Here is a 26,338-nt window from a genome sequence, read left to right as displayed (position 1 = left end):
TCAGCGAGAGACAAAGTACATTTGGTATGATCTGGGTCTTGAGCCATTGGTATTTGGTTCAGGAGTGATATCCAAGTCTTTTCTATTTACTTTGGGCTTCAATGTAAACTTTTGCAATAATAATAGTTAAGAAGAGGAAGAGCTCCATGCGAGCCAGACCTTCTCCCATACATATGCGTTTTTCCAAGGAGACATAATGACCATAAATAGTATATAATTGCACAAGATACTACAATTAGATTATGTTCGCATTTCAGTTACTACATTTCAGTCAAGGTTTGTGTTATGACTAGAGATGAGCGAGCATCAAAATGCTCGGGTGCTCGTTACTCGAGTCGAGCTTTCCGCGATGCTCGAGAGTTTGTTTCGAGTAACGAACCCCATTGAAGTCAATGGGCGACTCGAGCATTTTTGTATATGACCGATGCTCGCTAAGGTTTTCATTTGTGTAAATCTGCAAAACCTACGAAAGTGATGGAAATGACACAGAAACGGATAGGGCAGGTGAGGGGCAACATGCAGGGCTGCATCTCAGGTTCCCAGGTCTTACTATTAAGCCCCAATAACAGCAAGAGTGCCCCCCCCCCAACAATTTTTACTTCAGACAAACCCTCATTAGCAAGGCACACCTTACCTAAGCACCACACTACCTCCAACCAAGCACAATCACTGCCTGCGGGACACACCGCTGCCTCTTCTTCAGGGTTACATGCTGCCCAACCCCCCCGCCCCCCCCCCCCCCCCGCACGACCCTGCGTCCGCAGCGCACACAAAAGTGTCCCTGCGCAGCCTTCAGCTGCCCTCATGCCACACGCTGGCCTCATAGCCACACCACCCTCATGTCTATTTATAAGTGCATCTGCCATGAGGAGGAACCAGAGGCACACACTGCAGAGGGTTGGCAGGGTCAGGCAGCGACCCTCCTTGAAAGTGTGGGCGATAGCCCACAATGCTGTTGAGAATTGATAATAGATTGGCGTTCGATCTTCATTCCAATCCTGTGCCACCTCCGTCAGGAGCTGCAAATGTGGGCATAAAGGGTACTCTGCTGCCAGCCCAGCGCTTCTACACATCTCCACAATGCAGCAATACTCGGTGTGGGAAGTATGTGAGCGGGCCCTGGGTCAGCCTCTGTCCCAGCAAACACCTTGTGTGGCCCAAGGTGCTGTGAGTGACATAGCAATGGGGACTCCATATGTCCACACAGTACTCATTCTGTTTGGGTGTCGGATACCTCATCGACAACGCAAGGGGTAAACCATCTGCACTCTGCACCCTGCCCAAGTCTGTCAGTGTTTTGGGAACAGAAGAAGAGAGGAGACCACGGCACTCGCAAAGACAACCCGCGGGATAAAAATCCACTCGGAGGGGAGGAAAAAAATTATTTCCAAGACTTAAGCGTCAGCAATAAATGCAAAGCCACCCTAGGGGCTATGGACCTAAGCCCCATGGAACATGTAAAGTAGAAGAATGGAGGAGGAGGCAGCATAAAATGATGCCAAAAATTATGTCATACAAAGGAACATGTTTATTTCGTCCAAGTTAAGATAGGCAACGTTTCGAACTATAATTAGGTCTTTTTCAAGCCAAATAACATAAGGATCAGGATATGCAGTCCATGTTCCACTGGCTAGTTATTTGGCTTGAAAAATACCTAATTATAGGTCGAAACGTTGCCTATCTTAACTTGGACACAATAAACATGTTCCTTTGTATGACATAATTTTCTGCATCATTTTATGTTGCCGCCTCCTCTAGTGTTTTGGGGACAGGCAGGTACAACTCCACTATGGCAAGTCTGTGTGCACCCACAGCATCGGTGGCTAGCAGGAACCCACAGACGGTACAGAAAGAAATCCCATTGCAGTGCCCCGGATAGCTGAAGTTACGTGAGAGGAAATACATGTTGGTTGCGGCCCACACACCATGCCCTAGACATTCTGGGTTATTTTTAAAAGTACCAGGCAGGTACAATTCCACTATGGGAAGTCTGTGTGCACCCACAGCATCGGTGGCTAGCAGGAACACACAGACGGTGCATAAAGAAATCCCATTGCAGTGCCCCGGATAGCTGAGGTTACGTGAGAGGAAATACATGTTGGCTGCTGCCCAGACTCCATGCCCTAGACATTCTGGTTTATCTTTTTAAAGTGCCAGGCAGGTACAACTCCGCTATGGCAAATCTGTGTGCACCCACAGCATGGGTGGCTAGCAGAAACCCACAGACGGTACATAAAGAAATCCCATTGCAGTGCCCTGGATAGCTGAGGTTACGTGACAGGAAATACATGTTGGCCTCAGCCCACAATCCATGCCCTAGTCAGTCATGTTTTTTGGGGGGGCCAGATAGGTAGAACAGCGCGATGGGAAGACTTAGTGCACCCATAGTATACACAGACCCCTGTAATATTCCTGTAGCTAAGGTATAAGCTGACCCCAGTAACAGTTATGTTGCAGAAGTCTAGGGAGACCCCAGTAACATTTCTGTAATAACAGTATAGACAGACCCCAGTAACATTTCTGTAGCAGAAGTATAGGCAGACCCCTGTAACATTTACGTGGCAGGAGTATAGGCAGACCCCAGTAACATTTTAGTAGCAGAAGTATACGCAGACCCCCTAGTAACATTTATGTGGCAGAAGTATAGGCAGTCTCCAGTAACAGTTATGTAGAAGCAGTATAGGCAGACCCCTGTAACATTTCTGCAGCAGCAGTATAAGCAGACCCCTGTAACATTTCTCTAGCAGAAGTATAGTCAGACCCCTGTAACATTAACGTGGCAGCAGTATTGGCAGACCCCAGTAACATCCTTGTGGCAGCAGTATAGGCAAACCCCTGGAAAATTAATGGGGCATCAGTATAGGCAGACCCCAGTAACATCCTTGTGGCAGCAGTATAGGAAGACCCCTGTAACATTTACGTGGCAGAAGTATAGGCAGAGCCCTGTAACATTCAAGTGGCAGCAGTATAGGCAGAGCCCTGTAACATGTAAGTGGCAGCAGTATAGGCAGACCCCTATTAAAGATACAGCTCACTGTTGCTTAATTTGTAACAGAGCCTGGAGGCAGCCCTGTTGAAAAAATTGGTTCATACTCAATACTCAGTCTCAATACTTTTGAAACTTAGCAAAATTGTAAAAACATTGGTAGATGTAGATGAGCCTTTTGGGCTGCAGAAAAATTGGCCGTTCAGCGCGATGACATGTTGTTTCTGGAGGAGAAGTAGCAGGAGGAGGACTAATGTCAGAGACAGATTGACAAAGACAAATGCCCCGTTTTCCCGGTGATAGAGAAGAGTGCTTTTATCTGCGGTTGCAGCGAAAAGAATCTTTAGGATCCGCTGCTCTCCGCTGGTGGAGAAGAGAAGTCTGGGGAAATCCAGGCTTTAATGCACACGGTCAGATGTGGCCCTAAGAAGAACCGTTGGGGTTCTTGAAGACACTAACAGTAGCCTAACACTCTTCCTATAGCAGGAACAGCAGTAACAGCACTCTCCCTAATCTCTGCCAGCGTGTGTCTGAGGTGAGCCGCGGGCGGGACCGCTTTAAATACTTGGCGGTCACTTGATCTCACCAGCCACTCACTGCAGGGGGGTGGGATAGGGCTGTCACATCACAGGAGGAAGTTGTAATACGTTCCCTGTATGTCTATTGGCCAGAAAATGGCGCTAAACATGCAGGGAAGGAAATGGAATTGACTTGAGTAACGCGTAGTGCTCGTCTCGAGTAACGAGCATCTCGAGCACCCTAGTACTTGAGCGAGCATCAAACTCGGATGAGTATGTTCGCTCATCTCTAGTTATGGCATATAACTGACTGCTATTTTACCTGCAGAAAACGGTATGAAGGCATTATTTTTCTTAAAGTCACCATTTTCATCTAAAAAATGCCCTGGATCAAACATATATGGGTTCTTGAATACTTTGGGATCTTTTAGGATGGAGGTCAGGACTGGAAACAACAAAGTTCCTTGAAAGTAAATGTGCCAAACATGTTGATTAGTAATGTACAAAACAAGGAAATGTACAAAAACAAGAACTTTTATTAATAAGCATAAAGTGGTTGTCCAAGATTAGAAAAAAGGCCATTCTTGTGCGTAGACTGAGTCCAAGTTTGCAGTTCAGTCCTATTCAAGTGAATATAATAAAACAATGTTTTGCCAGTTTGTACTTGAGGGCACAGCAACTAATTTGCAGAAATCAAATGATCTTTGACCTGAGTTGTCTATAAAAATAGTGAAGGAAATTGCATACATGAACAATGGAGAATTGCTTTAGAAGAATCTTGAATGGGTCAGTCTGAGCAAATGAAACAAACAGTGAGCAGAGATTTTAATGAGGAGGATTAAAGGTCTTTGTGTTGATTCTTCACTGTTCTGCTGTGCAGGAAATTATGCAGACACAGCCATAGACAAGAATTGTGCGTTTTTTGAAAAAAATATTCTAATCTCAGAGAAGAGAAACATAACAAGTCAAACGAGTTGTTGAGAAGATCATCTTACCTTTGGAATGTGGTAGCCCCTAAAGGTTGTGTCTTTGCTTGCAGCATGAACCATTGCTACAGGTACAATATCTGCAAATCTTTGAATTTCGTGGATCACAGCTTCTATATATGGCATCCTACTCTTGTCTTCTATTGCTGGATAATGATAGTTGCCTATTACATTATCAATCTCCTTGTATATTCTATCTGAAATACAGAAAAGGAAATTTCATAAAGGATAGGACTATATACGGTTAAGTTGTGTACTTTAGCAATATAGTTGTATCACCTTGTATTTCTGGTTATTTCATAAGTATGAGAAGGCCATATCTAACTATCAAACTTGTAGTCTCCGTTCCAGCAAAGAACAAGTCCATAACTGTCCCCTGTAGGTTGTTTTTTTTTAAATTCTGTGTTTGGATTCTTTTGCTCCTGAAAAGATACTTAGCAGTTTAATAATTAGGGGGGTGGGGTGGGCGGTTCCAACCCAATTCTAAGGCTTCACCTTAGTGTAAGTCATCGGTATCAGACTGGTGGGAGTCAAGCTCACGGGACTCCCATCAATCTCTAGTTTAACCCCTTCCCGCTCCATGACATACCGGTACGTCATGGGAGCGTGATACTTCCCGCAACATGACGTACTGGTACGTCATGTCATTAAAGTGTCGCCGCGGTGACAATCGCCAGCGACACAGCAGTGACATCTGCTGACATAGTCAGCAGACAAGCGCTGCGTCTGGGCTGGGGACCAATCACAGCGGTCCCTCCCCCACAATCGCTGTGATTGGTCACAGCGCAGCAGCGGAGTTCGTGCTGTTTAGAGTAGGGGCTCTGTCTGCAAGCACCTCAGTGTGTTTCCGGTGCTTGTAGAGAGAACACCTACTGTGTGCTCTGTTAAAAAAAAGAGCGATTAGTGTGTAGATTAGGCAGAGAGTGAGTGTAGTGTAGTGATCGGCAGTGTAGTGTAGTGTAGTGTAGTGAAGTGATTGGTGGTGTAGTGTAGTGTAGTGATCGGCAGTGTAGTGTAGTGAGTGATCAGAAGTGTAGTGTAGTGTAGTGATCAACAGTGTAGTGAGTGTGTGATCAGAAGTGTAGTGTAGTGTAGTGAGTGATCTGTAGTGTGTGAGGGATCTGCAGTGTACTGTAGTGTGTGACCAGAAGTGTAGTGAGTGAGGGATCAGAAGTGTAGTGTAGTGAGTGACCTGTAGTGTGCGATCAGCAGTGTAGTGTAGCGCAGCGTGTAGTGTCAGTGTATCCCTTGGTGTAAAAAAAAACAAAAACCCGTTTGTTCCCATTTCGTTACCTATCCCGTCACCTGTCATTAGTTAGTGTAGCGTGTAGTTAGTCCGTCTAGTGTGTAGTGTGTAGTTAGTCCATCTAGTGTCAGTGTATTCGTCTATGTAAAAAAAAATATTAAAAAAGTTCCTGTTGTTCCCATTTCATTACCTACCCCGTCACCCGTCATTAGTCAGTGTAGCGTGTAGTTAGTCCGTCTAGTGTGTAGCGTGTAGTTAGTCCGTCTAGTGTAAGTGTATTCGTCTGTGTAGAAAAAAAAAATACAAATAACCAAAAAAAGTTCCCGTTGTTCCCATTTCGTTACCTGTCCCGTCACCCATCATTAGTCAGTGTAGCGTGTAGTTAGTCCGTTTAGTGTCAGTGTATTCGTCTGTGTAAAAAAAATAAAAAAAATAAAAAAAAAAAGTTCCTGTGGTTCCCATTTCATTACCTACCCCGTCACCTGTCATTAGTCAGTGTAGCGTGTAGTTAGTCCGTCTAGTGTGTAGCGTGTAGTTAGTCCATCTAGTGTGTAGCGTTCAGTTAGTCCGTCTAGTGTGTAGCGTGCAGTTTGTCCGTCTAGTGTGTAGCGTGCAGTTAGTCAATGTAGCGTGTTGCGTGTAGTTAGTCAGTGTAGCGTTTAGTCTGTCAGTATATATATATAAAAAAAAATAAAAAAAAACAGCGTGTGCTCAGTGCGGTATTGTTCAGTATGAATACACCACATACATTTCCGCTGTCTTTCTGACCCCGTCCCGTGGTCACCCCATCCCGCAGTGTCCTATCTAATAAAACTTTTTCCCCGTGTGCCCAATTTTATATTACTATGGCCCGCAGGAGGTACACTGCAGAGGAAGCGTATGCAATCATTGCATCAGAATCAGACTGAGATAGTGGTGATGACGCTACTTTTTTGGCATTTTCTGACTCCTCCTCATCATGAAGCGAGTCTGAGCTCCCTGCACCCCCCAGAAGGCGTCCAAGGACCGCCACTGACCCCAATGAATCTGATGCTCACTGGAGTACCCCTGAAGATTTCAGACCCCAGATCCCTGATTTTATTGGGAACCCAGGGATTCAATTTGATACAGAAGGGCTCAGAGGGAAGGACTTCTTCAAGTTTTTTTTTTCAGAAGAATTTATTGCCCACATTGTTACGCAGACTAATTTGTATGCCCAGAATTTTATTCAACAAAATCCCACCTCCAGCTATGCCAGACCCGATAAGTGGACCCCTGTGGCTGCACCAGAGATACAAACATTTTGGGGGCTTATACTAACTATGGGGCTAATAAACAAGCCAACGATCAGGGCGTACTGGTCTACCGATATTTTGTACCACACCCCAATGTTCCGCATGGCGATGTCGAGGACGCGCTTTGAAAGTATTTTAAAATTCCTGCACTAACATGACAACTAGCAGTGCCCCCCCAGCGATCACCCCAATTACAATCGGTTATATAAAATCAGGCCCATAATAGACCATTCTAACTGTAAGTTTGCCCAGGCGTATACCCCAGAGATAAATATTGCAGTAGATGAGTCCCTGGTACACTTCAAGGGGAGGCTAAAATTCCACCAGTACCTGCCCAGTAAGTAGGCACGGTATGGCGTGAAGTTTTACAAGCTGTGCGAAAGTACATCAGGGTACACCCACAAGTTTCGCATTTATGAGGGGAAGGACACTAAAATTAAGCCCCCAGAATGCCCCCTTCCCCCGTGCTGGGAGTAACAGGGAAAATAGTGTGGGAACTGGTGCACCCACTATTAGACCAGGGTTACCATCTGTACCTGGATAACTTTTATACCAGTGTCCCCCTGTTTCAGTGCCTCACTTCCAGAGGAACAGTGGCATGTGGCACTGTTCGGAAAAATAAAAAAAGCCTCCTTAAGACGCTGCTTGGGCAACTGCTCAGAAGGGGTGAGAGCCGGGCCCAATGCAGCAACAATGTATTGTGTGTCAAATATAAGGACAAGAGGGATGTCCTTATGTTGACGACAATACACGGCCTCAACAGTACCCTCTGCCCAGTACGAGGTACCAGTGCAGAGATCCCTAAACCAGACTGCGTCCTCGACTATAATAAGTACATGGGAGGGGTAGATCTATCAGACCAAGTACTGAAGCCGTATAAAGCCATGTGGAAAACACGGGTGTGGTACAAAAAACTGTCCGTGCACCTCGTACAGATGGCACTGTATAATGCCTACGTGCTGTTCCGAGGTGCAGGCCATAGGGGGACATTCCTTGAATTTCAGGAGGAAGTCATCAATGACCTAATATTTGGGGACCAGGAGGTGAGGGAGAGGCCCAGTACTTCTGGAAGCGAGGCCACAAGAATTGTACCAGGGCAGCATTTTCCCAGTGAAATTCCCTCCACTGCGATGAAGGGAAGGACCCAAAAGAGGTGCAGAGTCTGCTATAAACAGGGGATAAGAAAAGACACCGTATACCAGTGTGAAACGTGCCCCACACAATCCGCTCTGTGTATAAATAATTGTTTTAAGATCTACCACACATCCCTGAAATTTTAATTTTATTATTGCCCTGACGTTTTACCCTGATATACTTTGCACAGCTTGTACATAAACCACATGCCAAGTCCTTCCCTTCTGAGCCCTGCGCCCTAACAACAGTTTACATCCATATATGGGGCATTTTCCTGTTGGGTAACATCATGGGTTACGTTTTCTCCTTCTGCCCCTGGTAAAAAATAAAAATCTCGTCCTAAAGCTAAACATTATTGGAAAAATTGGAATTTTTGATTCTCAACTCAAATTGTTAAAAAAAATTCCTCAAACACCTGTGGGTTTAAATCACTCCCTACACCCCTTAATTAATTCCCTAAGAGGTCTAGTTTCCAAAATGGGGTCAGTCGTTGGGGGTTTCAAATGCACTGGTACCTCAGGGGCACTGAAAACACTACATGGGGTCTAAAAATTATTCATTCTGAGCCCTGCCATGTGCCCAAACGACAGTTTACATCCACATATGGGGCATTTCCGTGCTCGAGAGTAATTGGGTAACGCATTACAGACTACGTTTTCTCCTTCTGCCCCTGGTAAAAAATTAAAATCTGGGCCTAAAGCTGAACATTATTGGAAAAATGTGAATTTTTTCGTTCTCAACTCAAATAGTTAAAAAAAATTCCTCAAACACCTGTGGGATCAAACCGCTCACTACACCCCTTAATAAATTCCCTAAGAGGTCTTGTTTCTAAAATGGGGTCAGTTGTTGGGGGTTTCAAATGCACTGGTACCTCAGGGGCACTGCAAACACTACATGGGGTCTGAAAATTATTCCAGCAAAATCTGCATACAAAAAGCCATGTGCCCATACAACAGGTTACGTTCACATATTGGGCATTTCTGTGCTTGAAAGCAACTGGATAACGCATCATTGGGTACGTTTTTTCCTTATGCCCCTGGTAAAAAAATTAAAATCTGGACCTAAAGCTAAACATTAGAGATGAGCGAGCACCAAAATGCTTGGGTGCTCGTTACTCGGGACGAAATTATCGCGATGCTCGAGGGTTCGTTTCGAATAACGAACCCCATTGAAGTCAATGGGCGACCCGAGCATTTTTGTATTTCGCCGATGCTCGCTAAGGTTTTCATGTGTGAAAATCTGGGCAATTCAAGAAAGTGATGGGAACGACACAGCAACGGATAGGGCAGGCGAGGGGCTACATGTTGGGCTGCATCTCAAGTTCACAGGTCCCACTATTAAGCCACAATAGCGGCAAGAGTGCCCCCCCCCCTCCCAACAACTTTTACTTCTGAAAAGCCCTCATTAGCAATGGATACCTTAGCTAAGCACCACACTACCTCCAACAAAGCACAATCACTGCCTGCATGACACTCCGCTGCCACTTCTCCTGGGTTACATGCTGCCCAACCCCCCTTGCACGACCCTGTGTCCACAGCGCACACCAAATTGTCCCTGCGCAGCCTTCAGCTGCCCTCATGCCACGCCACACTCATGTCTATTTATAAGTGCGTCTGCCACAGGAAAAGCAGGCACACACTGCAGAGGGTTGGCACGGCTAGGCAGCGACCCTCTTTAAAAGGGGCTGGGCGATAGCCCACAATGCTGTACAGAAGCAATGAGAAATATAATCCTGTGCCACCGCCATCAGGAGCTGCACACGTGGGCATAGCAATGGGGAACCTATGTGCCACACACTATTCATTCTGTCAAGGTGTCTGCATGCCCCAGTCAGACCGGGCTTTTTAATTCATAGACACAGGCAGGTACAACTCCCTATTGTGAAGTCCCTGTGGACCCACAGCATGGGTGGCTCCCTGGAACCCACCGGCGGTACATAAAAATATCCCATTGCATTGCCAAACACAGCTGAGGTAGTAATGTCGTGCTTAATGCAGGTGGGCTTCGGCCCACACTGCATGCCCCAGTCAGACTGGGGTTCTTTAGAAGTGGAAACAGATGCATTTATAATTCCCTGTGGACCCACAGCATGGGTGGGTGCCAGGAAGCCACCGGCGGTACCTAAAAATATCCCATTGCATTGCCCAACACAGCTGAGGTAGTAATGTCGTGCTTAATGCAGGTGGGCTTCGGCCCACACTGCATGCCCCAGTCAGACTGGGGTTCTTTAGAAGTGGAAACAGATGCATTTATAATTCCCTGTGGACCCACAGCATGGGTGGCTACCTGGAACCCACCGGCGGTATCTAAAAATATCCCATTGCATTGCCCAACACAGCGGATGTAACGTCAGCTCTAATGCAGGTGGGCTAAAAATTCATTTGATTACACTGTAGGCGAGGGCCCACAAAAATTGCTGTATCAACACTACTAATGTACATCAAAAAAATTGGCCATGGCCAACCAAGAGGGCAGGTGAAACCCATTAATCGCTTTGGTTAATGTGGCTTAAGTGGTAACTAGGCCTGGAGGCAGCCCAGTTTAACGAAAAATTGGTTCAAGTTAAAGTTTCAACGCTTTTAAGAGCATTGAAACGTATAAAAATTTTTAAGAAAAATTATATGAGTGAGCCTTGTGGCCCTAAGAAAAATTGCCCGTTCGGCGTGATTACGTGAGGTTTCAGGAGGAGGAGCAGGAGGAGGAGGAATATTATACACAGATTGATGAAGCAGAAATGTCCCCGTTTTGGATGGTGAGAGAGAACGATGCTTCCATCCGCGGGTGCAGCCTACGTATTGCTTAGGTATCGCTGCTGTCCGCTGGTGGAGAAGAGAAGTCTGGGGAAATCCAGGCTTTGTTCATCTTGATGAGTGTAAGCCTGTCGGCACTGTCGGTTGACAGGCGGGTACGCTTATCTGTGATGATTCCCCCAGCCGCACTAAACACCCTCTCTGACAGGACGCTAGCCGCAGGACAAGCAAGCACCTCCAGGGCATACAGCGCTAGTTCAGGCCACGTGTCCAGCTTCGACACCCAGTAGTTGTAGATGGCAGAGGCGTCAGGGAGGACGGTCGTGCGATCGGCTACGTACTCCCTCACCATCCTTTTACAGTGCTCCCGCCGACTCAGCCTTGACTGGGGAGCGGTGACACAGTCTGTACATGCTGCCTGATCTCCGCGCCTCCCCTGCTACCTGGCCCTCGGAACTGCGCCTTCTGCCACTAGCGCTGTCGGATGGGAATTTTACCATCAGTTTGTCCACCAGGGTCCTGTGGTATAGCATCACTCGCGAACCCCTTTCCTCTTCGGGTATGAGAGTGGAAAGGTTCTCCTTATACCGTGGGTAGAGCAGTGTGTACACCCAGTAATCCGTAGTGGCCAGAATGCGTGTAACGAGAGGGTCACGAGAAAGGCATCCTAACATGAAGTCCGCCATGTGTGCCAGGGTACCTGTACGCAACACATGGCTGTCCTCACTAGGAAGATCACTTTCAGGATCCTCCTTCTCCTCCTCCTCCTCCTCAGGCCATACACACTGAAAGGATGACAGGCAAGCAGCATGGGTACCCTCAGCAGTGGGCCAAGCTGTCTCTTCCCCCTCCTCCTCATGCTCCTCCCCCTCCTCCAAAACACGCTGAGATATAAACATGAGGGTGCTCTGACTATCCAGCGACATACTGTCTTCCCCCGCCTCTGTTTCCGAGCGCAAAGCGTCTGCCTTTATGCTTTGCAGGGAACTTCTCAAGAGGCATAGCAGAGGAATGGTGACGCTAATGATTGCAGCATCGCCGCTCACCATCTGGGTAGACTCCTCAAAGTTCCCAAGGACCTGGCAGATGTCTGCCAACCAGGCCCACTCTTCTGTAAAGAATTGAGGAGGCTGACTCCCACTACGCCGCCCATGTTGGAGTTGGTATTCCGCTATAGCTCTACGCTGCTCATAGAGCCTGGCCAACATGTGGAGCGTAGAGTTCCACCGTGTGGGCACGTCGCACAGCAGTCGGTGCACTGGGAGATTAAACCGATGTTGCAGGGTCCGCAGGGTGGCAGCGTCCGTGTTGGACTTGCGGAAATGTGCGCTGAGCCGGCGCACCTTTCCGAGCAGGTCTGACAAGCGTGGGTAGCTTTTCAGAAAGCGCTGAACCACCAAATTAAAGACGTGGGCCAGGCATGGCACGTGCGTGAGGCTGCCGAGCTGCAGAGCCGCCACCAGGTTACGGCCGTTGTCACACACGACCATGCCCGGTTGGAGGCTCAGCGGCGCAAGCCAGCGGTCGGTCTGCTCTGTCAGACCCTGCAGCAGTTCGTGGGCCGTGTGCCTCTTCTCTCCTAAGCTGATTAGTTTCAGCACGGCCTGCTGACGCTTGCCCACTGCAGTGCTGCCACGCCGCGCGACACCGACTGCTGGCGACGTGCTGCTGCTGACACATCTTGATTGCGAGACAGAGGTTGCGTGGAGGAGGGTGGTTTAGTGGAGGAAGCATACACCGCCGCAGATACCACCACCGAGCTGGGGCTAGCAATTCTGGGGGTGGGTAGGACGTGAGCGGTCCCAGGCTCTGACTCGGTCGCAGCCTCCACTAAATTCACCCAATGTGCCGTCAGGGAGATATAGTGGCCCTGCCCGCCTGTGCTTGTCCACGTGTCCGTTGTTAAGTGGACCTTGGCAGTAACCGCATTGGTGAGGGCGCGTACAGTGTTGCAGGAGACGTGGTCGTGCAGGGCTGGGACGGCACATCGGGAAAAGTAGTGGCGACTGGGAACCGAGTAGCACGGGGCCGCCACCGCCATCATGTTTTTGAAAGCCTCCGTTTCCACAAGCCTATACGGCAGCATCTCCAGGCTGATCAATTTGGCTATGTGCACGTTTAACGCTTGAGCGTGCGGGTGCGTGGCAGCGTACTTGCGCTTGCGCTCAAACAGTTGCGCTAGCGACGGCTGGACGCTGCACTGAGAGACATTGCTGGATGGGGTCGAGGACAGCGGAGGGGAGCGTGTGGGTGCAGACCGGGAGACGGTCGTGCCTGTGTCCTGAGGGGGGGGTTGGATCTCAGGGGCAGGTTGGGGCACAGGGGGAGAGGCAGTGGTGCAAACCGGAGGTGGTGAACGGCCTTCGTCCCACCTTGTGGAGTGCTTGGCCATCATATGCCTGCGCATGCTGGTGGTGGTGAGGCTGGTGGTGGTGGCTCCCCGGCTGATCTTGGCGCGACAAACCTTGCACGCCACAGTTCGTCGGTCATCTGCACTCTCAGTGAAAAACTGCCAGACCTTTGAGCACCTCGGCCTCTGCAGGGTGGCATGGCGCGAGGGGGCGCTTTGGGAAACAGTTGGTGGATTATTCGGTCTGGCCCTGCCTCTACCCCTGGCCACCGCACTGCCTCTTCCAACCTGCCCTGCTGCTGCACTTGCCTCCCCCTCTGAAGACCTGTCCTCAGTAGGCTTAGCAAACCAGGTGGGGTCAGTCACCTCATCGTCCAGCTGCTCTTCCTCCGAATCCTCTGTGCGCTCCTCCCTCGGACTTACTGAAATTACTACTACCTCACTGATAGACAACTGTGTCTCATCGTCATCGTCCTCCTCACCCACTGAAAGCTCTTGAGACAGTTGCCGGAAGTCCCCAGCCTCATCCCCTGGACCCCGGGAACTTTCCAAAGGTTGGGCATCGGTCTCGACAAACTCCTCCGGTGGGAGAGGAACCATTGCTGCCCAATCTCGGCAGGGGCCCGAGAACAGTTCCTGGGAGTCTGCCTGCTCCTCAGAATGTGTCATTTTCATGGAGTGAGGAGGCTGGGAGGAAGGAGGAGCAGCAGCCAGAGGATTCAGAGTTGCAGCTGTGGACGTCGTAGAAGACTGGGTGGTCGATAGATTGCTGGATGCACTTTCTGCCATCCACGACAGGACCTGCTCACACTGCTCATTTTCTAATAAAGGTCTACCGCGTGGACCCATTAATTGTGAGATGAATATGGGGACCCCAGAAACTTGCCTCTCTCCTAATCCCGCAGCAGTCGGCTGCGATACACCTGGACCAGGAGCTCGGCCTGTGCCCACACCCTGACTTGGGCCTCCGCGTCCTCGCCCCCGTCCACGTCCTCTAGGCCTACCCCTACCCCTCAGCATGGTGTATTACGAGTAGAGCAGAAACAGAACGCTGTAATTAAATGTGCCGCTTATTGGCCTGTCGTTGGAGGCTGACTTAGCTTACGGAACGCACAGCAGAGCCAGGAAACAATTATGCGCAAGTCTGTAGTCAGACCTAGGTGCGTATGACTGAGCTACTGGATATCACAGGGCAGAACCAGTCAAGTGGCCAAAGGCCAGTGGTAGGCCTTAATTATTTTGCTTCAATTTTTTAAAATGGTGAGGTGAAAAACCAGACAGACACTGTATGCAGTGTATATATGTATACTCTTTCCCTCTGGCGGGATGACGGCGATCATATAACGGACACAGCAGAGCCAGGAAACAATTATGCGCAAGGCTGGGTATTAATGAGCGACTACTACCCCCAGCACACATGCCGTAAACTGAGGACGGTCACTGCCAGGCCAAATATAGTATTTTTTTCCACTTTTTGGGAAAAAGCCCACTGCCTCTGATATACCCTGTATTTGGATTTCCCTGTTGGAGGATGACTGTGGTTACTGAAAGGTCAGTGCAGCCAGGAAACAATTATGCGCAAGGCTGGGTATTAATCAGCGACTACTACCCCCAACACACATGCCGTAAACTGAAGACGGTCACTGCCAGGCCAAATATAGTATTTTTTTCCACTTTTTGGGAAAAAGCCCACTGCCTCTGATATACGCTGTATTTGGATTTCCCTGTTGGAGGATGACTGTGGTTACTGAAAGGCCAGTGCAGCCAGGAAACAATTATGCGCAAGGCTGGGTATTAATCAGCGACTACTACCCCCAGCACACACGCCGTAAACTGAAGACGGTCACTGCCAGGCCAAATATAGTATTTTTTTCCACTTTTTGGGCAAAAGCCCACTGCCTCTGATATACGCTGTATTTGGATTTCCCTGTTGGAGGATGACTGTGGTTACTGAAAGCCCAGTGCAGCCAGGAAACAATTATGCGCAAGGCTGGGTATTAATCAGCGACTACTACCCCCAGCAGACACGCAGTAAACTGAAGACGGTCACAGGCAGGCCAAATATAGTATTTTTTTCCACTTTTTGGGAAAAAGCCCACTGCCTCTGATATACGCTGTATTTGGATTTCCCTGTTGGAGGATGACTGTGGTTACTGAAAGGCCAGTGCAGCCAGGAAACAATTATGCGCAAGGCTGGGTATTAATCAGCGACTACTACCCCCAGCACACACGCCGTAAACTGAAGACGGTCACTGCCAGACGAAATATAGTATTGTTTTCCACTTTTTGGGAAAAAGCCCACTGCCTATATAGCCAGTATACCTCTTTCCCTGCCTCACCAGTACTGCCCCTATACTCTGTAAAATGACTGCAGACTGAGGACGCTATGGTCTGCACGCCCGATATACAAAAAAAAAATAATTGTGCAACACTGCTAAAAGCAGCCTCAACAGTACTGCACATGGTCAGATGTGGCCCTGAGAAGGACCGTTGGGGTTCTTGAAGACTAAAATAACACCTAACACTCTCCCTATAGCAGCTACAGCAAGACAGCACTTTCCCTGATCTCTCTCAGCGTGCATCTGTGGGAGCCGCGGGCGGGGCAGATTTAAATACTTGGGCATCATCTGATCTCCCCAGTCACTCACTGCAGGGGGGTGGGATAGGGCTGGAATGTCACAGGAGGAAGTTGTAATGCCTTCCCTGTGTTTCTATTGGCCAGAAAAGCGCGCAAATTTCTCAGGGAAGGAAATGTAATGGAGTCGAGCACCGCGTGGTGCTCGTCTCGAGTAACGAGCATCTCGAACACCCTAATGCTCGAACGAGTATCAAGCTCGGACGAGCACGCTCGCTCATCTCTAATTATAAGACATATTAATTGGCAAAATGTGTAAACAAGTTTGTGTCAAATGTCTATTTTTTATTGAAGATCCAACAAAAAAAACTTATTAAACTTTCTACCACATATCTAAATTATAAAGCAGACGTTCCATATATCTCAGATGCTAGACCAGCTGTGTTGGGAGCTATAGAATCTGCCAAAAGAACACAAAAAGGAACAAAGTCTTGTTGTATCACTTACCTGCCCCCAATGGCTGTTCAGCAGTTGGTCAAAAGCTTGAATAAGTGACAGAAGAGACATACATTTGTTGTCTTCATAATCAAATCTCTCACCAAACACAACAGAGCAAATAACGTTAGAAACAGTGAGTCGCAAAATATATGTTGGATCAATTGGAGTATCTGTAATTACATATAGAGAACTAGTCAACCAATTTACCAATGCTTTATCATTTCAACTTTCTTATGGAAATGTATGTAAAATTATTCACTCTTTTATTTTACAGTGTAGTGTATTATGCCTATAGTAAAGTGTTAGGCCCGGGCTTGTTTATCAGAGGTGCACCAGTGAACTTTTTGGGTTCTGTCAAGGTTGTTCTGCAACACAATCCTGCACTTTCTCGGTTAGCTCTCCTGTCTTGTTACTACCTCGACTTGCTGTGCATGAACTGAAGCATTTCAAAGACTAAAAGCACTTCATGGTGTGTATGTATGTTTTGAAAATCGTGAGATAAAGTAACAAGTAAGAATTGAACTATAGTGTCTGATTTATTATATGCATAAGGCCTCCTTCCCACGAGCGTGACGGGCTCCGCAGCGTAATATTACGCTGTGAAGCCCGTCACGGCGCCCCCCAGAGCCCCTATACTTACCTGCGGGAGATAGCGTGAAATCGCTTCCCCGCCCACCACCGCCGCGTCACCGCTCGTCACCGCCCACCGCTCTCGCGTCACCAGCCTTGTCACGTGCACGGCCGGCCGTGTCACGTGATGCGGCCGGACCGCGTCATTTGGCGTCATATGACGCTCGGCGGTGGGCGGGAAAGCGTTTTTTCACGCTATCTCCCGCTGGTTACAGCGGGAGATAGCGTGAATGGACGGCTTCCATTGACTGCAATGGAAGCCGTCAGTGCGTACAGCCCGTCCTCACCCGCAGAAAATAGAGCATGCTGCGGGTGAGGACGGGAGAAATCGCGGTGCGTAATTCCGCGGTGGAATTACGCATCGTGAGCATGGAGCTATTAGGTTCAATAGAACCTAATAGCTGCGTGCAACGCAGCGGATTTTCGCCGCGAATTACGCGGCGGAAATCCGTTCGTGGGAAGGAGGCCTAAAAGTGATTGCAGGATCCACTGCAGATGACACCTATGAACAAGCCTGAATAGTACTATGAGCAAGCCCAAGTAGTACACACTTTGAAGTTTGATTGTGTTTTTAATTGTTCACAAGAGAGGCAGTGGTCTGAAGCTTTTGTGAGTGGATATACTATATAACATGGCTCAAACGGGGAAAGATATAAACTTGATATTGTCTAACAAGGCTAGGACAACATCACTGGGAGAAGACTGCAAGATGACAGAGAATAATTGCCACTGTAGACTGGAGTGGAGCTATTAGAGTCTTGGCCGTGAGACGGAACAGCTTGAAGGGTCCTGTGCTGGATCTTGCTGATGTGTCATAGGCTGAGTGTGCTGTCAGCATTCTGGGGAGCCTGCTATCACTATGAGAGAAGGTTGCCCAAGTGGGAGCCAATGAGTGTTGAGTGTTGCTAGGCTCAATCCTGGTAGAGGCTACAGCTGGTTCTGACTGGGACTGCCAATTGGCAAGTAGCAGCACATTGGCAGCTCTGAAACCTGTAGTATAACGTGACTGTGCTGAAGTGGACCAAACAGGACTGATAGTAGGGGTCAGTTGTGGAAGAGCTCCGAGGATTAAGACCAGAAGTAGCAGTGACCCTCATACTAAAATTTAATTGAGTTGTTATTCCATGCAATTCCAGCGAGCAGTGTGAAGACAACACTGACCTTAGGTTCCTTTGAAGCTAACCTTCCATAGTTGTAATCATATCATAAAGACTATTCTAGTTATGTTCTAGAAAGTTCAAGTGTTCTGCACCACCAGGAGAGGATAGCAACTGCAAAACATATAGCAACACTTACAGTAGAGTGAACTGCAGCCATTAAGCTTTTGTGCACTGCATTAGAAATTGTAATCATCAAGCATTTCTGTGCTATTTTTGTGTGAAGAAGGCAAAATTTAAAAAATCTTGCAATGAACCAACATGTCCTGCAATGCTTTCTTTTAAGCGGAACATTTGACCACCCTCTTACAAGGTTGTAAGCCTGGAATAGAGACTTGTATTAATGTGGGTGTACAGTGTGGTAGATTATGTTGGTCCTATTAAAGTAATGGGCAAACAATACTTTGTCATGCTTATTGCCCAGCAACAGATTAAACTCAGAAATAGCTAAAGAGGTTTTTCTTATTACCCAGTCCCATTGAAGTGAATTAAGCAGATGCAATGCTCTTTTGGAAAAAAACACAACAATGTTTTTCTAAGACTGGCTTCAGATGAGTGTATTGCAACTGCATTTCTACATCCACAATACGAACATGTGTCCAGCCAGACGACAGAGTTTACTGACGCGAATTAAGAGCATCATAAGGACCTATGATGCTCTGAGCTCAGATCAGTAAAACCCTGCCGTCTGGCCAGGACACACATCTACATTATGGATGCAGAATTGCTGCTGTAATACACTTGTCTCCGTTATTTTCAAAATTGGGATTTTCCAGCTGTTGTAAAAATGCAACTTTCAACATCTTCTTGTTTGCATGATTCCTATTTACTCAGTTCCTACCTTTGGTTTTCGTAAATCTCTCAGTAAGACATCGGGCCTCTTCTTGGATTCTCTCTTCAATGCTCCTTTTCCCATTCCAAAATTTCTTAAAGTCATAAGGGAAAATCGACGAAGTGTCTTCCATATTTCTCCATTACTCATAATGATCCCTGAAAGTTTAATTTTATTGTCAGCCATGAAAATGATGCAGCCATTATTGATAATGGTGATATCACAGTGACAAGTACTATAATAGTAATATCGTAACTTAAAGCTTCCTTACCACCCACTAACCATGTGCCATTTATATTATTGCATTGGTGTCTTCTTATGTGGCAGTGGAACCTTCGGGGCTCTCTTAGGCACCAGGGTCCAGGTTCTACCTCTGGAGCCTTTATAGTTACACCTTGATTAATAGTGATGTAAACTGGGATTTTGTATGATAATCACATCAGAGAGAAGATGTGACTAAAACTTGATGTGGCTGACCAGTTGCAAACTATTGATGCCCTCTCTTTGGAGAGGCCATCAACAGTAGATCTGTTAAGGTTCTCCATCGGGGACCCCCACTGATCAGCTGTTTGCCAGACTGGTCTGCTCATGCTTTTAGCTGATTTCTGCAGGAAGCAGACAGCTCCACTGCCATCACAGTGGCTTAGCTTGGTATTGCTCACAGGTATTCACGTGGATGGAAACTTTACAGTAATACAAGCCTGATGACTGCAGTGGGAACATAGCTGTCTTCTTCCTGCAAAAATCTGCTCAGTGCACAAGCATACTGGCTCAAATAACAGTTAAGCTACTGAAGTCTTGGCAGTGGACCCGTGCCAATCCACTTTTGATGGTCGATCCTGCATATAGGCCATCAATAGTTTACAATCTTTATAGCTCCATTAGTTAGGTATTTGGCAAAACATTCTGTCACAGTCCACACTATGGCCATTTGTTCAACACAGAAAGGGCTGTAATTGTTGAACAAAGGCTGAAACTGGCAGAAGCAATGGTCTTCTCAGTCCTGGCCTCTTTCTTTAACAGTAAGGCCATCAGCTTCTATAGATTATCATTAGTTTGGATCTGTAAGAATAATCAGCAAAGTTCAGAATAGGAGTGGTGGTCATTTGTGTTTTGAGCTCCCGGAAGGTTTGTTCTTGGACAGTTTTACACTATTTGATTATGGGTCTTCTCTTCATCATTCCTTTCACTGGTTGTCCCCACAGCAATTCAAGGAGAGGTCTTGTGATCTTAGCCAAATCTCAGATTGAGTGTTGGTAGTTGCCTATGAACCATAGAAATGCCTGCACTTTTGTCAGTGTTCGAGGTGATTGGCAATTTACCACTCTCTGCACCTTGCAAGAGTCTGGTGCCACTCCTTCCTTATTAACCCCTTAAGGACATGGCCTATTTTGGCGTTGAGGACCAAACGATTTTTGGTAGATTTTCATCTCCATTTTTCAAAACTTTTTTATTTTTCTGTCGACACGGCCGTTTAAGGGCTTGTTTTTTCCGTGGCGAACTATAGTTTTTATTGTTGCCATTTTTGGGTACATAGACTATATTGTAAAACTTTAATTTTTTTTTTATGATCGCAGGAAGAGAAAACGCATCAATTCTGCCATACATTTTTTAAAGTATTAATTATGCAGCATAAATGACACACTACATTTTTAACTGCGGGCCGGTACGATTACAACGATACCAAAATTCTTATTTTTGTTAGGTTTTTCCACTTTTCTGCAATAAAAAACTTTTTTTCTAAATTGCTGCATTCAAAGTCCTATAACTTTTTTATTTTTCCATGGACAGAGATATGTGAGGGCTTATTTTTTGCGAGACAACCTGTAATTATTGGTACCATGTTGGGGTGCATAACATTTTCTTTTATTACTTTTATTGCGTTTTTTTGAGAGGCAAAATGCTAAAAATTAGCATTTGACTAAGATTTTTAGCCTTTTTTTTTTTACGCTTTTTTGCCGTGCAGGATAAAAAGTATGTTCAATTTATTGCATGTGTCTTATCGGACACGACAATACCAAATATGTGGGTTTTAAAATATTTTTTTATGCTAATATGAGAAAAAGCATAAGGGTTTTTTTTTTACATTTTTTTACATTTTTATTTTTTGTACATTATTTTGATCTTTCTTACACCATTTGTGTCCCTCTGTGTGACTTACACTGTAGCACCAATGATCGCTACGATAAAGCATTGCAGGACTTCTGTCCTGCAATGCCTTATCGCTTATTACAGCACTCACAGGCACTGGCGATACAGGACACTGGTATCTGGTGTCCTGTTGCCATGGCAACAATCCGGGCTCTCTGCGATAAGATCTCGAGAGCCGGCTGAAGTCACAGAGGGAGCGTGCTCCTTCTATGAACCCTTTCCCTGACGCAATCTGCTTAGATCGCGGCAGGGTAGAGGTTAACAGTAGGGGGAGCATTTCTGATGCACGCCCACTGTTCAGCGGGAGGCCAGCCATCAGTGACAGCCGGCTCCCGCTGTCGGATAGTACGAGATCTGTCACGATCTTGCGCTATCCCTATGATATAAGGGTAAGTCATTTTGCGGGAACTACCCTGCTCCCATCACATACGTCATGGGGAGGGAAGGGGTTAAATACATGTCACAGATAATGGGCCTTTTGCTGGCCAACCGCAGATTATCCTTAGCACTAGCTCATAACAGGTGGGTCTTGGCTAAGAGCACTCTACTTATACACCAACCGACTAACCATAAGATATTCTGAGTTACTGCTATTTATAACTTGTCTTCTCCTAGAATACGACCCGTGAGACACCACATTACAGTGTTTGCACCTACTGCACACGTGACCTGACCTTAGCTCTCCTGCATGTTCACTGCTGCACAGCAATATCTCCACTGCACTGTACACACTGAGTGATTCAGCAATTCACATATACTTTACAATTCCTACAATAAAGCACTCAGTCATCATATACAGTTCTGTATACAATACAAAATCACATTACATGGTAACATAAAGAACAACATAACTCATCATTAATCATCAGTTAGTCAGGAGGGGTGTCGTGTTTCCTTAAGTAGAGCACCCAAAAAGTGTGTGGAGACACCTAGGGGACGAGTAGGTCTGGGATGGTATAGTCTCTCCCGAAGGAGATCACCCAAAAGGCATGTGGGGATACCTACAAGGTGTGTGAGGAGACTTATAAGGCCATGCAAGGTACCCTGGGTATTTTATGCCAATAAGGAAGATGGAAAAATACCTCTGCAGCGCCACCTATTGGATGGCAGCATTCCTTCAAATCAATGTGACTTTTTAACAAGTCTTAACAATGACTGGGAATTGGAAAACAAGCCAAAAAACTATGCATAGACAGCTGTATCGGGGTCTTTGCTCCTCATCAGTGTGCAGTAGGTTTCTGGCTTAGCTGGTGAGTGGCCTGCAATGTAGGTCAGGAGGGGTGTTGTGTCTCCTTAACGAGAGCACCCAAAAAATGTGTCTCACAGGTGGTTACAGTTCAAGGATACATTATGCAGGAAGGGGGTGATTGTGTGCTCTGACAGTTCCCATTGGTGTACCCACTTACATATGTCTTATCATAATCTTTAAAACCTGGTACTTCAATTTCTTCTGTCACTGAACACATCTCCGTGATCAACCAGTGCGTCCCTTACAGTATCATAGCCAATTAGTATGATTGCACTTTGGCTTGAAAAGTAGATGGTATACACAGGTCCATACTTCTCACTCAGCTACATTGAAATATGAAAAAGTATATAGCTAATAATATTATTTGATGAGTATTTTAGGTATATTTTAGGCTTGTTGCGTAGAATTATATAGAATATGCTATGGAAAAGGATGCGTAAGATCATGTGTGGGACTAAGGTCAAAGGAATACTCAGTTGACTAGTAAGCCCTTGAGAGGCAGTACAATTGAGCTAAATGCTCATGGGCCCGGGTGTAAAGTATATCTTGGGGCCCCCCAACAACTTCTCTTAACCCCTTAACACAGAGGCATAACTTGAAGCTCCTGGGCCCAATGCAAAACCTGTACCAGGGCCCCCAACTATATTTTTTTTCCTGGCATGCGAATTGCACGCACGGGAAGAAGTCACAGCATGCTCCATTTTTCTGTGGATCCCGCAGGGACAGCTTCCATTTAAGTCAATGGAAGCAGTCCAATCCGCAGACCAGCCACAGTTGTCACTGTGGACGTGCCGCGGATCCATGGGTAAGCAGGAGAATTAAAAGGAAAAAAAAACCTTTACTTCGCATGCGTCTGGCACATCAACCGGCGTGTCCACTGTACTGAAGAAAAGATCCTGCGCTCGATCTGGACAGGTAAGAAAATGTATTTTCCTGTCCATGTCTGCGGGCACGGCTGGATCCCGCTGCGGTATTCAGAAAAATGGAATCCCGGCGTGCAAGTGGACATGAGGCCTAAAGTGCGTTTATTCTGAAATGTCGCAGCGTTTCAGTATAAAACATCCATGCAGGCAACAAGCATCACTTTCCCGGATTCATGCTGCCCATGGTTTGGGCAGCATAAACCTGATGATACAATCCATTTAAATGTTAATTTACTGTGATATGGTCTTGACCCTGGTGTCAGTGGGGCCAACACTAGCTGGGGAGCATCTGACATGTAGCACTGAAACCATTGATTGGGGAACCAATTGTCCACAATAAACAGTTTTTTTTTTTACAATACAATAAGCATAACACAAGGTTGTAGTTATTGTCAGAATAATAAAGAGGTCTTTAAAACAATTTTTAAATCAAAATTCCATAATTTCTATAATAAAATGTGCATTATTGCAATAACTGTATTCTGTATTAGTTTAATTTAGCCCTTATGTAGTTGATAGAATAGAAATAAGATATACATCTTCAGGGTGCGTTCACACGAGCGCGTAAACGGTGCGTTTTTGCGCCCAATCATATATATGTGACCATCTGAGGCGTTGGTTTCGAATGTATTCGTTCGCACGGGCGATTTTACGGCGCGTAAAAACGACAACCCGAAAAAAAAAACGGAACACATGCGACCGAAATACGCGCCAACGCATATTCGATGGCCGAAAAGATAGTTTGCAAAGTAGGAACAAACGATAATACGCTTTCCAGCTCTGGTCATGATCGACGAAGAACGTTCTTTCCGGCGATTATACGCTGCGCACGTGCGAACGTAAATACGCCTACGCTCGTGTGAATGCACCCTCAGTCACATCGCTATTGATAGTGCATTTAACTATTTAACTACCAAGCTGTCTGTCATATTGTTTACATCCTAATATAGTCATTGAAAACAAATTTGAACAAGTGATTCTCTACTTGAATATCATGAATATAGAGGTATATTAAAGCTTAGATACCTTAACTAAAGACTGTGGCAGTTCAGATGTGCCAATCTGCAAAATATTCCCAAGGACAGAAAGAGGTGTAGGTCCTGGAGGTAGGTTCTTCTATTTTATCTTGTTCCGCCATTTAAGAAGATAGATTAACCCCTTAGTGACGAAGCCTGTTTGCGCCTTAGTGACGGAGCCAAATTTTGGAAATCTGACATGCGTCGTTCAGCGTAGCATAACTCCGTAAAGGCTTTACATATCCAAGTGATTCTGACATTGTTTTTTTGCCACATGTTGTACTTCATTTTAGTTGTAAAAAGAGACCGATATAATTTGTGTATATTTATTAAAAGTACCAATATTGGAAAAATTTTGAAAAAATTGTCATTTTTTCACATTTTCAACTGTAATATCTCAAATATGTCCAAACATACTGTACAAATTTTTGATAAGATATATATTTCCATCTGTTTACTTTATTCTGAATGCACACTTGAAAAACTTGTGTTTTTTTTTAAGCATTTAGAGGACGTACAAATTTAACATTACTTTCTAGCATTTTGATTAACACTTTGTTTTCCTGCACCAAGCCAAGTTTGCAAAGGCTCATGAGTGTCAGAATAATAGATCCCCCCAAATGACCCCATTTTAAAAACTACACCCCTAAATGTATTCACTGAGGGGTGTCATGAGTATTTTGACCCCACCAGTTTTTTCGGGAATTAATTCAATTTAGAGGAGAAAAAATAAAATTTCACATTTTTGCAAATATGTCATTTTAAAGACATATTTTTTTCCTATAGTGCCCATGAAAATGAGGATTTACACCCCAAAATGCATACCCCCGTTTCTCCTGTGTTCAGAAACATACCCATTGTGGCCCTAATCTTATGTCTGGATGCAAACGGGACCCACAATGAAAGGAGTAGTCAGTGTCTTTCAGAACATAAATTTTGCTTGAAAGCGTTTTAGGCCCCATAGCACTTTTGTAGAGCTTTTGAGCAGCCAAAACCAAAAAGAACCCCCACAAATGACCCCATTTTGAAAACTAGACCCCATAACGAATTTATCTAGGGATGTACTACCCATTTTGACCCCACAGTTTTTGAATGAATTCAAGCAAAGCAAAAGGAAAAAATTGTGATTTTTGTTTTTTTTGTCAATTCTGTCATTTTAAAAACAGCTTTTTTTGTACAGCACACGCATGAATGAAGACTTGCACCCCAAAATGGATACCCCTGTTTTTCCCGTGTTCACAGACATACCCATTATGGCCCTAATATTATGTCTGGATGCACAACGGGGCCCAAAATGAAAGGAGTAGTCGGTGGTTTTCAGAACATAAATTTTTCTTGAAGGCGTTTTAGGCCCCATAGCACATTTGTAGAGCTCTTGAGCGGCCAAAACCAAAGAAAACCCCCACAAGTGACCCCATTTTGAAAACTAGATCCCTTAAAAAATTTATCTAGGGGTGTACTGCCCATTTTGACCCCACAGTTTTTGAATGCATTCAAGCAAAGCAAAAGGAAAAAAATGTGATTTTCGTTTTTTTGGCAATTCTGTCGTTTTAAAAACTGCTTTTTTTGTACAGCACACACATGAATGAAGACTTGCCCTCCAAAATGGATACCCCTGTTTGTCCCGTGTTCAGAGACATACCCATTGTGGCCCTAATCTTATGTGTGGATGCACAACGGGGCCCAAAATGAAAGGAGTAGTCGGTGGCTTTCAGAACAGAAATTTAGCATGAAGGTGATTTAGGCCCCATTTCCCACTTGACCCCATTTTGAAAACTAGATCCCTTAACGAATTCATCTAGGGGTGTACTGTGTATTTTTACCCTACAATTTTTGAGTAAATCTAAGCAAAGCAGTAGGAAAAAAATTACAATTTTCATTTTTTTGGCAGTTGTATCAATTTAAAAACAGTTTTTTTTGTACAGCACACATATGAAGGAAGACTTTCACCCCAAAATGGATACCCCTGTTTGTCCCGTGTTCAGAACGATACCCCTTGTGGCCCTAATCTACTTAAAGGACACATGGCTAGGCCTATAATGGAAGGAGCACCCGTTGGATTT

At 45.8% G+C, this 26,338-nt stretch overlaps 1 pseudogene; it reads right to left on the bottom strand.

Moving 5' to 3' along the window:
- On the bottom strand, positions 1-25,133 carry LOC136581069 (cytochrome P450 2C8-like; annotated as a pseudogene).
- Positions 25,134-26,338: the final 1,205 nt, after the last annotated feature.

The sequence above is a fragment of the Eleutherodactylus coqui genome, chromosome 10 (genome assembly GCF_035609145.1).
Source record: "Eleutherodactylus coqui strain aEleCoq1 chromosome 10, aEleCoq1.hap1, whole genome shotgun sequence".
NCBI classification, from domain to species: domain Eukaryota; kingdom Metazoa; phylum Chordata; class Amphibia; order Anura; family Eleutherodactylidae; genus Eleutherodactylus; species Eleutherodactylus coqui.
This window is presented reverse-complemented; position numbering and strand designations above follow the sequence as displayed.